This window comes from Chlamydotis macqueenii, chromosome 6, assembly GCF_036417535.1.
Source record: "Chlamydotis macqueenii isolate bChlMac1 chromosome 6, bChlMac1.mat, whole genome shotgun sequence".
NCBI classification, from domain to species: Eukaryota; Metazoa; Chordata; class Aves; order Otidiformes; family Otididae; genus Chlamydotis; species Chlamydotis macqueenii.
Window position 1 is genome coordinate 6,369,372 of NC_141561.1, and position 14,750 is coordinate 6,384,121.

At 41.3% G+C, this 14,750-nt stretch overlaps 1 pseudogene across 1 annotated transcript; it reads left to right on the top strand.

Annotated features, from left to right (window-relative positions):
* Positions 1 to 518: 518 nt before the first annotated feature.
* LOC147600168 (transcription factor 15 pseudogene) lies at positions 519 to 2,396 on the top strand (annotated as a pseudogene). Its single transcript, XR_015258889.1, has 2 exons — positions 519 to 944; positions 1,094 to 2,396. The product of XR_015258889.1 is annotated as a transcription factor 15 pseudogene (transcript).
* The last annotated feature ends 12,354 nt before the right edge of the window (positions 2,397 to 14,750 follow it).

Below are 14,750 nucleotides of genomic sequence, written 5' to 3' on the forward strand. Positions count from 1 at the left end.
GGCATTCTGAACAGAATAAGGAATTGGATTTGTGTGTGTGCCTGGTGTTTGCTGGGGAAGGTGATGAAATCCACCCCCGTGCTTGTTCTCTTAGCCCGCTCCAACTAATATATAGATACAGATATAGATATACACATAGATATACATACGCGCAGCTGGAGCAGCGCATGGGAGCGCAAACTGGATCTGGATCAAAATTGTAAAAGTTCGCACACCCTGCGAAGTGACCAGGGCTGGGAAAACCGTGCCCGTGGGAGCCCCCCGGCCCCCGCCCCAGCGCGGCCGGGCAGGACGGGGCTCCCGGGGTCCCTCCAAGCTGCCGTCCCCCGCGGCCCCCCCCCCGGAGAAGAGGGGGATTTCCGCGGGAGCCGGTGCCGGATCGACAGGTGCGGCGGCGGCGGCTGCCCCGGGCTAAAAGCAGCAACCGCGCCAAGCACGGCCCGCACGGGGCCTGGGCGGCCGCCGCGGGCCGGGGCCGTGCGGCATAAAAGTCATGGGGCGGCGGGGCGGCGGGAGCCATGACAGCCACGGCGGGGACGGCGGCCGCCCTCAGGACCGGCGAGGGGCCAGCGGGCGACGTGAGGGCGGGGAGGGCCGGGGGGGCAGCGGGAACGGGCGGCGAACGGCGGCGGCGGGGAGGCGGCGGCCGGCGGGCGGCGGCCAACGCCCGCGAACGGGACCGCACGCACAGCGTGAACAGAGCCTTCGGCGCCCTCCGCCGGCTCATCCCCACCCGGCCGGCCGACCGCCGCCTCTCCAAGGTGGAGACGCTGCGCTTGGCTTCCAGCTACATCTCGCACCTGGCTAACGTCCTGCGGCTGCTGCAGCGCCGGCGGCCCGAGGGCGCGGCGGCTCCCCAGCCCTGCCCGCCGCCCTGCCCGCCGCCGGGCACCGCCGCGCCCCGGCCCATCTGCACCTTCTGCCTCAGCGACCAGAGGAAGCGGGTAAGGGCCGGCTCCCCTGCGTCCCTCTACAGACGGGGTTTTGGCGAGGCCGGTTGTCCTGTCCCAACCGAGGGTTTGGGATTGTCCCAACCGAGGGTTGAGGGGCATCCTTGGTGTCTCCTAACCTGCAGGTTTTATCCCTCGTACAGCGCCGAGAAGGGGAGAATCCACTGTCCGGCCCAGCTCTGAGTGGACACTGAATCGGCCGAGAAGCTCGCGCCAACCGTGCGCCGACCGTGCAGCTGCTCTGGGTAACATCGCCACGCTCGTGCTTGATGTTTACATGTAAATAACACAGTTATTCTCCCAGAAGAATTACTTTTTAAGCCTCCACGTTCTGTTTCACATTGTGACAGGTTTATTCAGGGTATTTTGCGAATGAAATTGAACGCTGTTGAGGCAGTTGCACCTGGTGCGGCAGCTATTTTAGTGCCAGAAATGTTAAACCTGAGCAGCCAGGCCCTGATCCTGATGTCTCCTAAACCTGTGTCACATGATGAAACTTGAACTTGCAAACACTCAGTGTCTCCTGTCAGGAGAAGCTATCACGAACACCTCGTGCTGTCCGCCTTCAGCCCAGCTTGGGCTGCACGCAGCGCTGCCGCCCACTCCTCCAGCTGCACCCTGATTCTTGGGGGGCGGGGGGGGGGGCGATACCGACAGCTGACATGCTCGGGAAGTGTCAGCGATGCTGGAAAATTATTTCAAGGTTTTCACAGAAAGTCAGGAAACTTCCGCTGAAGGCACCGCGGTTCACTGTGCACCTAGGCACAGCAGCACATGGACGTGGGATGTAGCCAGGACAGGAGAGGGATGTGAAGGAGCGCTGCGTAAGCGATGCTCTTTTCTTATTAACGCTGCGGGTCGTGCCAGTCCTTTAAATAGCATGGGATATTCCTAAGTCCCTCTGGCAAGCACAGGGCAGGGAGGCTTTCCCAAGGGCAGTCTACATTTACCCATTGCCTAGATAGTTCCCAAATTGTGCCTGTGCATCACTGATGTCATTTCTCTCCCTTCAGTTTATTAACTTGTTTTTGTTTTTTTTTTTGAGAAGTCTAAAAAGCAAATATGCATGTTGTATTTTCAGTTTTGGACATTAATGAAGACTAATCTTAAACCCCAGCGGTGGTGAATTTTTAAGAAAAGACAGAGCTAGTTTAATTTTGCAATGTTTTATGGTTATTTATAACATATTTAATTAGGCCGTAATGAATCTTTAACTTGTTACTTTGGGAGGCACTCTGTATTCTTTAAAAGCTTGGTAACTGTACCATTCTGAGAAGAGCTGCGAAGAATACCGGTCTCTTTTTTTCTCCCCTGATGCCATCTGTTCGGTTCTCCCGGCCAGCCTTGCTGCTTTAGCCAGATGTGAGGACTGAAGAAGCAGCGCTGCATTGCTCACTTTACTTTCTGTATAGAATTTTCTCTTCTTCCCTTAAGTAAGTGCAAAGCAAATTCAGCAAGAACAAGATCTTGGTGTATTGCTCATGCAACTTCACATTTTTAGTTTTCCTTCTCTGCTTCCCAACACACGCTGACCACCTTTCCTTTGTCACAATGAGGAAAAATCTGTTGTACCTACAGAATCTGCCATAAAGTTCTCCTTTAAAATCCTAATCAAGAAAAATACCGAAGGAAAGTTCCCACAGTTCCACATCATGTCGGTCTGTTCACTTCTACATGCTGTGTATTCCTGGATTGAGAAGAGTTTTCTGTTTTGAAAAGGTTTCTATCATTAATTTCATTTCTTAGTAGGGAACTTTAAATTTCTGCCATATTATGATTTTTGTTTTGCTTTGGCATTGACTCGTGAAGCTGGAACTCTGTCATGTTTATACAGAGTGCTTTTTAATTTTTGTATTGTGTCAGCATGTGTGTGGGGGTATAGATTTCTACAAATCTAGTTCTGTATGACGTTTATAGAAAAGGCTTTTCAATGACAAAAGCAGGAGCAGGCTGTTACCGCTTGGCCCTGTCTCCTGTTCAGTGTGGCTCAGTGTAGCATTAAATTCTTCTCTCCTTACTCAGGATAAACGGTTGAATTCAGCTGGGCTTGAAGATTTTGGTATAATGCTCAGGGTTTCAATTACTAAATAATATTGGAATTCCAGTAACACTGATTGATCGTGGCAGAAATTAGGCCCCAGAACACTGTGGCCCAAATATTTATGGTATAGACAGATAGTATCTATGCAAAACAATTATGACAGTGATTTCTCTGAGGAAGAGACCCCAAACCTGCATTTATATGTACGTAACACTATGTATTTAAATGGGGACAAGTGGGGACAGATCCTTACCTTTGCTGAAGTTTATTTTTAATGTAAAACTTCCCTACCCCTAGGAGCAAAAAAAAAAGATACAGGATCGAGCTGTTACTGTGTAATGTTTTTTCTATAAACCTAGGGAAAAATAATTTAATTTCTAGAGGCACAGATGAATTGAGTGCTCAGATTTCACATATAAAGAGCTCACTCATCATTAGGCATTTTATTGAATTTTTACTGTATGAGTTTGTGTGCCTTACCGGTTTTATTTTTTTAATCACTTGGTGGAGAGGCATTGTTTGTGGCATGCACAAATATATATTTATAAGCTAAAATTTTGAAACTCGGGTGTTTAAGAGGGAGTACCTTACTTGATGGTCAGGCATTGGAGTGGTGTGAGTTTTTCCAGAGGTGCTGAGCACCCTCTTGTTCTGCTGAAGACGTTGTTTCTCCCGCATATTTGTAAGTGCATTGTTCTATATGTATGAACAGAGGCACGCCTAATGCCAACCCCATCTTTGTTTTCCTGTAAACACTTGGCTATTCAATTTAGATGATGCATGAATAAAGCAGAAATGGTGAGATACACACCATTTGGTCTTAGATCCTATTAAATGATTGTTAAAATATTCCAAGCGGAGTACTTTGTATAAATCATTGTACTTAGCCTGGTATATCACACTATAAAAACAGCATCAAGCAAAACGAATAAATCATGTTGTTTGATTTTACTGGTTAAGTTTAAAGAAGTATTTGAACATAGTTCTTGGTTATTTATGAATAAATCATAATGTAAGTCAAAGTACTTTCATATGTAATCTACTATATTCAGTTCTGTTCTACAAAATGGAAGTTTCCTTTCTAATACCTTCTTGGAAAATCTGCTTCTTTACAAAAATCTGTATTTGTTTGCAAAATGTACTTATACTTGCAAAAATAAACAGTATTTTTGTTACTCATTTTAACAATAAACTATGAACACTAAGGTGGTAGTTCTCTTCTATAGCCATCTCAGTTAAAATATAAGTATGTAATCTTTTTCTTTACATTTTTGAAATCTATCTCTACAAGATTTTAGCAGTGCATATATATATGTATGTATATATGTATGTATGTCCATACATACTCTGTGTACGTACAGACTACAGGGCTGCCAGAATGGTTGCATAGGGCCAATAGCTTTTAAACCACACTAATACTTAAGGTTGAGCTATCCAGCCAACACACAAGCCACTTATCCCTCTGTATCTACTCCCACTAGCAAAGCTCGACACATTGAGCTTTCTCACATAAAAATTTCTAACAGATTTCTAATAGATTTCTAACACAGCACGAAAGATGCGTCCTAGGTGCTTCCTTGAAATTGTAGGACTTGACTCATCTCTTCTAGGCTGCTTGGTATGCGTAGGCAGTACAGAAGGAAAGCGCGTAGAAAGCCTGGAGAAATGAATAAGGGGGTTCCTCTGCTCAGGGCTTGCCTGACATCGTAAAGCGCCAAGTACAGGGGGAAGCTGGAGGAGGGAAAGGAGGGAGGAAGGAGGGAGAAGAAGGGAAGAGGTTGATGGAAGTTCAGCAGTTTCCAGCATCAGGCTAAACAAGGCAGCATATAAGCTAAGGAGCCCACAGTACGAGCAGTCAGTGCCATGTTCCCCCGTGAGCAGTTTTCTTTGGATGTAACATGTTTATGACCAGAAGGGTTCATGGTTCCTAAGACGTCACCAGAAGAGGAGAAGCTTCTCAGTCAAGTGACTACATTAAAACTCTGCCAAATTGAACCTTTTTGAAAAAGACTTCTAGTCATCAAAATGATTCTCTGTGGCCCTTTCTGAAAGGCAAACAGTAAATAATAAATCTTTAATCATCGTACTTAATGTTACATCATCACATACTCCTCCCTTATATATACTCCATATGAGACTGTATGAACCATTTTACAGAAGCTGTATAAACTTAAGCATAAATTAGAGTCATCTGAAAATGATGGCATCTTTTATGCCACTGGTCACCAGATTCTTTCAAAATAGACCTTCAACTTCCTTCCACAAAAAAAAAAAAAAAAAAAAAATGGTTTCTGTGTTTTGCACTGTTGCACTGTCAGACACTAGACACTGTGTTGAGAGAATCTCGCAAAAAATACAAACCCTAAAAGCGGCTGTCTAAATACCACTTTTCAAAAGATAGTAGTAATGTCTTGATTGATAGTAAGAGCTAGTAGATAATACAAGGCTAGGAGAAAGAGTTTATGTAAAATTAGCTAAATTAGACATCATACTGGCAAGGCAAAAGAGCTGGGGGATATATTATACCAAGAATCCTCTGATTTAGAAAAGTGTTTCTGAAGAATCAGCATGGGCATTGTTGGGGGGGAAGAAAGAATTACTACTGAGATAAAAAATACCGTAGAGTTTTGTGAAAACTAAGAAAAAAAAAACCCACTGCTTAATAGTGAGAAGAACTGAACTGGCTGCTCTGAACATATTTCTTGAAAAAATTTTTCAAAATTTGGATGTACATACATAGCCAGGCAGCCCAGTGTCTTATTTAAAATTCAGTCCTCAGGAGAGGAAGGAGAAAGAGAGGGCATTGATAAAGAAGAGTAACTCGTAGCCCACCAAGAAGATTCTCTGTGGTGCCAAGAGAAATCCCAGTTCAAGTCCAGGTCAACACTTACCCTTACAAATGCTCTAATCATTGTCACCTCACCTCATCCTACCATGAGTGCATATGAGGTGTATTTGGTGTCTGTTTTGACTCCCAAGCAGCCTCTGGTGAGACGTAGGTATCTCAGATCTGCAAGAACTATGGTGCAACTGGGCATCAGCTGGGCAACTAAAGGGATTTTTGTTCTTGTTTTAATAAATATTTAGGTATTTATCATAATTTAGGCAATTAGGAAAGCTCCTCATGAATAGCTGTGCTACAATTGGGTACCTGAATTATGTCTAACTGAAAATAAAGATGGATGGATGCATGCATTTTCCCCAGTAGAAGGCCAATTTAAGGCAGTCCTTCCTCCAACTTCTCTTTCCTGACCCCTCAGTCGTGTCACTGGGATACTGGAGCTTTTTGTGGACCCTCTCTGAAGCCAGATGAGGTAAACCATTTATGTTAAAAAACCACCAACCACAAACCAACCAAACACACACACGCGCAAAAAAAAAAGAAATCTATCTGTTGCAAAAATTTGATATGCTGCTACAAGTGAACTATGATGCACCTAAGAAAGTGTCCCCTGTTTTGGTGCTAGATAAAATGTTCGTGTAACAAAACACTTAAGATACTAGTTGCTTTAGAAAGGCCTTATCTTCTCTCATTCCTTTACTACGTTCACATCACAGCAGCGTTGCGAGGTTTTAATTAAACACTTGGAAATAGCTATGGGTTCTTCCAAAGGAGAAGCCAATATAAATGAGACAATTCCACTGAAATGGGTGATGAAATAAGGAAGTGATAAAAGTGATTCTACTTGTTATGGCATCTCTCTCTAACATCTGATTGTCTTCCCTTCACATTATTAAAACAAACCCTACTTTCCAAGCATATGTATGCAGATCATTTTTAAATGCAAAGATTACAGGAAAAGGTAATTCTTTCAAGAAGAGAACGGCGCTCGGCAGAAAGGGTAGGCATCTGTCAGGCCCAGATAAGATCAGACAGCTGTGCTCTATCCTGAAAGGCTGTCCTGAAGCTAAGTTTTCCTAGGGAAATAACACCTTTGGTATTAAAAGCAGCAAAACGTAATGAAGTCTCCAAACAAATAAGTAGAGAAAATAGAAACTCTCGGAGCTCATTTTTATCTAAAAGACCAACCCTGTATGAGGAGAAAAAGTGCAGGATGAGAAGAGGATAACATCTTTACCAAACAGCAAAAAATAAGAGGTGGGAAGATCACCTCCCTTTATTTTCTCAATCAAATTAATCCTTTAGATTAGAATCAAAGGTAAGAGGCAACTTTAGCAACAATAATAACTGCAGAGATTCGCTAGGACAGTAAGAAGGCTGGGACACCTGACACCTAGGACAGGCTATGGGAAGAGGAGGGTTAAGATGGAGACAAGAAAGCAAGCTAGGTGGAAATCCAAGAGCAGCGTTGCAACAGGTAAGGGGAAAGTGGAGCCAGGCTCTTCGAAGAGGCACACAATGAAAGGACAAGCAGTGATAATCACAAGTTGCGATAAGGTAAATTTATTATTTTTTTTTCACTTAAGTGAAAATGTTCCTCGCCACAAGCATGGTAAAGCACTGCAACAGGTTGTCCAGGGAGGCTGTGGAAGCTGCCTCCTCGAAGAGTTTCAGAACTTGATCCAGCAAGGCCTCAAGCAGTCTGGTCTAACTTTGAAGTCAGCCTGGCTTTGAAAATGGAAGATGTACTGAATAACTCAAGAGGTCCCTTTCAATCTAATTTTTCATATGATTCTATGAAATGATGAGCTTATGGTTCTTTGGAGAGGAAGATTGTACAACAGAATAATAAGAAAAACTTGTAAAATGCAAGGACTTCATGGGAAAAAAATCTATATTTCTAGGCACTGCCAGGATCTATTATTCCAGATGAAAATGAGGAGCATCCAGGTATGCATATCAACAGAAGAGCAAAAAAGGTTCCTGGAGAAAGGAGGAACTGAGCATGCCTATAAAGGGGATTTCTAAAAATAGAAACAGTCAGAAGCAGGGGTCTGTTTCTATCAGAAGTCCTCTCAGGTCTGTTCTGGGCCTGAATTAGTAAAGAGGTTTTAACGATTTGTTTGGATGATGGGTTAAGATTTAAATTTACAGGTCATACCTTTGGAGGGTAGGATTAGAATTAGAGATGAACTCGGAAAGAAAAATAAAAGGACAAATGTTCTTTAAAAGATGAATTTCAGTATAGAAATGTATGTAGTACATACATAGGAATAATCCACTGCATAAACAAATGATGGAGAATGAGAAGCAGAAAATTATTTTTGAGGTATTGCATATCACAAACATGACAAGCCTTTGCAAGCAAAGTAAACTTCACACAGGACGCATATTTCATCACGACCCCTTTCGGCGCTATTTTCTGTGATTATTAGAACTTACCCAACTTATATATCAAATGCCTGGCTGGGTGGTAAATCTGTTAAAAATTACAACTTAAAATAATACTGTGTATAGAGAAATACTTAGTCTTAACTACTGTGTCTGTGCAAATGAAATGATGGAGGGAGACCTGAGACTGTGAATGCCAAACTAGGTAAGAGTGACGCAGGATATCTGTATCTTATTAACTTAAAAGGGTCTGCCTAACATATCTGCAGTAGTATAAAAAGAAGTTATGAGCACCTGAAATTTTAAACGGTAACATTTAAGGAACATGTGGTGCTTCTAGAGACTGGGGCCTGAGTGCATGCTAAATGCATGGATACACAGTGATTAGCATATCAGAAATGCACGACAGGTATTTTAGCATCATGATAAAAGGTATAACAAACTGATCCAAGATATATACACGGGAAACGGGAGCCAGGCTGCAGGGCAGTAAGGTCCTGCTGTGTACTGCTTTGTTTCCACTGCAACTGATTATTTTTATTTGCCACACTGCTCAAAGAAAATCGAGTGGAAAAGACAGGCTACAGTAACAGGTGCTATGAAAGATAACAGCATGAGTGAGAGTTTCTAGCTGATGTAAGAGGCAGTCTCTGGAACGGTCAGTATCTATACTGGCTAGGTGCTAAGCACCAGCCCTGGACTAGCCAAGCATAGGTCAGGACCACTGAAGCACCAGCAGTGGCCAGTAAGACAGACCCAAAGAGAAACAACCAACAAAAGCAATGCACAACATTCCTGCGCTGCGCAAAACATAGCTGAATCCAGCTAGAGTCGGGATAAAAGTCAAAGACTACTTTTCTGCTACATAAAGCATGTTACTGCTTATTTTAGCATCTGTAACGAGGCGGAGCAGAAATAAAATGCATGTTATGGTGTGCCTTTGCATTCCAGCAAATGCCGCAACATTGCAGCGTACTTCATTACATGAGACAATCCATTGACTGGCACATTTTAGCTGTCACTAACATATTACAAACGAGCAGATCCTCTTCTAGGCAGAAACTATTTCTCACTGCCATCTTGGTGCGTTCGCCTGTACTCATGTGGCCCAGCTTTCCCCAGGATGGGAAATACATGGGAAAAATTACTTAACAAATCGCTACTGTTAGGAAAACACCATCACTCCTTAAATGTTTTAATTAAGCTAGCTAAACTGTTTAATTAAAACTACTTAAAAGGCCTATTCTCATTTCCATTATGGACTTTAAAGATCTTATGGCCTCAAAGATTATAAAGGGGTCCAGAAGTAGCCGTAATGTAAATAAGAATTACTGACTTTATTTTCACTGGCATTATTTATAGTTAGTGATCTTCTCCTGGTGGCTTAATTATAATCTGATTCTAAAAGGCTAATAATTTCACTCCATTACCCTCCAGATCTAATTCTCTTTCGTAAGTAGTTTAACAGATACCAAAAATAAATTTAAAAAAAAAAAAAAAGAAAGAAAGTCTAAGAGTCTAAGTAATGCAGAAAATGAAGTTTGTTAAAATACAAAGTTGGGCAATTCCTGCACCAGTGATTTGGAATTTGTTGCCCACCACCTCCATCTGCTGAAAGTTACTGTCTGTACTAGCAGAAACAGATTAAATCTTGGAGGTACCACTGTTCCTGGCCTGATATAATAGGTTAAACCAGGTCAATGGCAGTTTCAACGGACACATTAGGCTGTTAGTTGTGCTGGTTAAAGATCTGATTACTCTTGCCAGCTCTGCTAGCCACTTACTCTGCCACAGAAAAAGACATGCAGTTGGGGCAATAGCTTCTAAAACTGTGCAGTCAGAAATTGCTGGAACTTACCTGTCAATATCCAAATTCATTTTAATTTCAACAAGCCTTGGATCTTTGAAAATGAAATTAAGGTTTTATGGAAAAAAAAAATTGCCAGTATTCAGATGCTGATTAAAAATGACAATGCATACAAACATTTAACATCTACATACATCCTAACACACTTCTGCGTATGTACTCCTAAGCCAGCCATTTCCTGAACTGCACTAAAACAGACCAGTGTTGAAATGAGCAGGAACACAAGAGACCGTCTTTGGGAGAATGATCATACTAACGCAGAATAATTTACCAGGGTGAACATCAGCCAAGAAGTGATGAAGAGTTTGCATGACCTCTGCGCGGTTGCTACCAGGTTACTTCCGTAAAGATACTGCCAGAGGTGAGCAGGACAAGCCATACAGCCGGGTCGCAGAGAGGAGGAGTTGGGAAACAAAACGCTCTGCTCAGTATGTTTGTTCCTTTTTACAGTCTAAAGACGTATGACTGAAATACATATTTCAGTAACTTAGCTCAAACTGGCACGTTCTGCAGTCACCACCAAGAGGGTCCCTGAACACACAACTGCTGTTCCACAACCAAATGTCAGCAGGGCAGCTGAGCAACGTGCCAGCCTGAAAGAAAAAGGGAGAGCTCAGTGCCGACTGCGGGAAAAATAACAAAAAACCCTTCTGTGTGGCTACTTGATGACATATGGTACATGGTTTGAGCTTTCTTGTGAATCCCTGACAAGTCAATCTGCCATGCAGAATTGGAATATTACATCAGATAATGCCCAAGTTCCATTTTTTTTCAGGATTGGTACTCCATTGTGCTCCTACTTGAGGCAGAAATTAAGCCTACACCTCAGTTTGCCTCAACATTTAAGGATATGTTTCAGTTTCTAATAACTCTGTATCACTCTGGAAAATTAAAATAATATCTCCTGTTCTGATTGTGTATGAAAGTATAGCTAAAACAAATGTCATGGCACTGATTCAGTGTCGTGTTCACTAAACTTTAGAATCCCATTATGGATCTTTCTATATTGGTGTTTGCGTATGCTGCACGGTGAGTAAGAAAAATCAGATTTCAGGTGCTTACAAGCATGACAAATAGGCACTGAAGTGGCCTGGAGCACTGTGATGTAGTAATGGAGAGGAAATTGAGGTGCCTGAGCCCTCTGCTGATGGCTCTTGGATACTTGTTAATAATCCAGCAAAGAAGAAAATGCCTCCAGTTTTGTTGGGGTTTGTTTTGTTTTTTTATACTGGAAAAATAAATAATTTTAATACATGCAATAAAATTTGAAGAATAATAATATGGACACTAACTTGCAGCTATTACTTTAGGTATGCATCTCTAAATGAAATTAATGCAAGATTTAGCATGTCCCATGCACAGCAACAAACCTCCAGTTTCATGAGGTTACTGTACATTTCTGTGTTAATTAGGAGCTTTGTGGAATTTAATTCAAGCTTGCTGACAGAAAGGCTTGTGATCAGGAGTATTTTAAACTTGTGACTGACAGTAACAGCAGTGCTACAGTCTATTGCCTTAGTTGGACTGTGTGTCCTGCTCATCTTCCTACCCCAACATTTAATTAAATAAGTTGGCACTTAATAACTCATTAAAAAATGTAGATGTATTTGTATAGGCTCATCTTTGTGTAAGTCTGCATTTCATAATCAGATACGTAATTACAATGCAGAAATCACATTATATGCTTTTATTTTTGTGCCTCTTTCCATCTGGCAGGTAGACCTGTGGAAAGAAACGCATCCGTAGATGAACAGATGACCTGAAAATATTTATATATTATAAAATCCATTTAGACATTCACTGAAAGTGAGTTGAAGACAATATCAGCAGGTATCTGATAATTAGGTGCCATTAGCACATGCATAAAGATAAATTTTAATCTGTTCTACTGCAGTGAAACTATGGAGGTTTAATATTTTTAACTTAAGAGCTTCTCTGGTTTAGGTTTTCATATAGATGGAGGTGTTACATTTCTGAAATAAAGTTTAATGTTAGAAAAGTCCCAAAAGATTAGAATAGTGATACTTCCTCTAAGGATTGTCAGCCACTTGTGAGTCACAGAAAAAAAAATTGTGATTTCTTAACACAAACCTCCCTAATCTTCCAGCAAGAGTAATTCTGTATCTTTAAATAAAATTAACTTAAATTATTTGGGCTGTAGGTTTGATCAAATGTGCAGAGCACATAACAGATTAGAACAATAAATTGGCTATTACTCAGTAATATACACAGGTGTGACCCTGGAAAGGTCAATAGCCAAACACTTTGTTCAAGTATGGAAAGTTAAAAATAGACTGTGCAAGTGCAGTTTATATAAATTGGTGACATACAGTAGCCTTCAAAGGCCAGTAAGAGTGAAAAAGTCTATTTAATTACCTAAAATTGAATTGACCTGTACTTGAGAAAAATATGAAATATGAACAACCCAGCAGTTTTATGAAAGAAATGGAGTGGTACTTTATAAGATTATTAGAATTTCTATTGATTTTGTGAATAATTGTGTCCTTGATTATTTTATCTGTCTTTCCACACATTCAGTCATCTGCTACAAATGAAATTTAATTATTTTTTAAACAGAATCTGAGCACATCCTCAAGCACAATAATATAACTAGCGATAGCACAACAATTCAGTAGCTCCCTGCAGCAGTAAACAGAATCCACCAAAAATTAGATTGTGTCCCAGTGTGCTGCAAAACTACCCTTTGCTGGCTCTCCTTACGTTATCAGACAATTTCAAGTCAGCCAAGGGATGAAATCAGGTAACTGTTGCTTGAATTCCTGTTTTTCCCTTAAAGCCAACACTTGCATACCTGCAGTGCCGTACGACCAAGCCTACAGACCGTACAAGGGCAGGGATTCCCCATCAGGCCAGCTTGGTGGCCATCTCCTTCAGGAGCATGCAGGAAGAACTGAATTAAGCTGACAGACGAAAAGTAGCACGTAGAGGATCATTGGGTTACACCCCGACATTGCAGGGTTTGTGTAATGCAGGTCACAACACTGAGTAAGTGTTCCAAACTGGCTGAAGACTCAGGCAGATATCGCAGCACCAGTCTGGATCCAGTCCAAAGTGGTAAAATGAACTTCATTTTGAGCTATTCTTCATGCCTTCTTTCTGAGGAAGAGGGTTCTTTGAAATTTAACATCACTGTTAATACAACCAAACACCATATCCAGCCATGACATTTCTGTAAAGGCTGCAGAATCACAAACAAGATCTGGACTAGGCAGCTGCCTGTCATCTCTGCCAGTCGTAGAGGCTAACGTGATTTAAAATTGCATGATGTGGCATATTTAAAACGTACATCAAAAAACTGAATTTGTACAAACTGGATTAATCACTAATTTTATAAGCACATCTTGTCACATTTTCCACACAGCTTAACCTTTTGAAAATACTAGCTAATACTGGGCCAAAACCATCTCTTAAGTCTAGAAGTTTTTTAAATTCAAAATATACTTAGCACTTGTGTTTCAAGTAAAGATTAAAAGCTAGTAAAAACGAGTTTCACACTGAGTTAAAACCACCCTAGAACGGTGTTATAAATATGCAAGGACTACAGGGAGCGAAAACCAAAAAAAAAAGAAAGCAAAGAAAGCTGCTTCCTTTTCAGGATCAAATGTGATCTCAAGATCCAAGAGAAAAAGGTGAAAACTATTAAAAAACACACAGAATGAGGATCTGCAGCAAAATGTAAAACAGAACTATCCTTCAGCAATATGTAAGAGAACAGGGAAATAAGCATTGGGGAGGCAATAAACTGTGGTCAGGAATAAATTAAAGCCAATCGAGTCGTGACTAAAAATTCTGAAAATAATATTTAGATTGTCTAATTTTAGGCATTCAACCTACACACCTCATGAGGGAACCTATTATTTCCTGCCTCTAAATCACATAGAACAGCTATGTTCCCAGCTTAGGCTTCTAGACTGAGACACCCATGTTAGTCTCTGTGAATACTCACCAAGATGACTACTCTCAAGCTTTCAGCAGAGATGAGACAGCTAATTGCAATGAGGTTGAGGAACGATGTTACTGAATCCAAAGTAAAAGTAAAGCTTGATATTCTCTAATTGAATACGGCCAATAGTCACCATTAATCAAGGAAGTCTGATAGCATGATTTGTTTAATAAATCTAGCAAGGCTTGAAAAGAGAAAATACACTGTGTATGTTTTAAAAAGTTGGATGAAGTAAGTTGGGAACTACAAATTCTTTAGTCTGACCTCAATAATATGTCAGTCTTTAGAACACACTTTGAAGGATGTTATGTAATGCAAATAAATGGAAACAAAATAGCTTTTGCCATGCTTGTACACTTTCTCAAGAAAGAAAATAAAATAAAAGAAAAAAAAAAAAAAAAGAAAACCAGAACAAGACTCTACACCTATTTGTAGGCAAATGAGCATATGCAAGGCAAACACAGAGCCATCATGTTTTCTGTAATATTCCACGTGCAGCTGTGAGTGCTTGCATTAATGCCAGTTAATCTGCAGAGCTATGAAGTGAGGGAAGGCAGTGTTGGCCACGGTGCTGGAGTTATCTACTGCTCTTCAAACACTGCAACCAAATCCTTCACATCCTCCTGGACTCTACCAGAACTGAGCAGATGGAGCCTCAGTAAAGCTGCTCATTCAAACACAAATGCATAATAAAG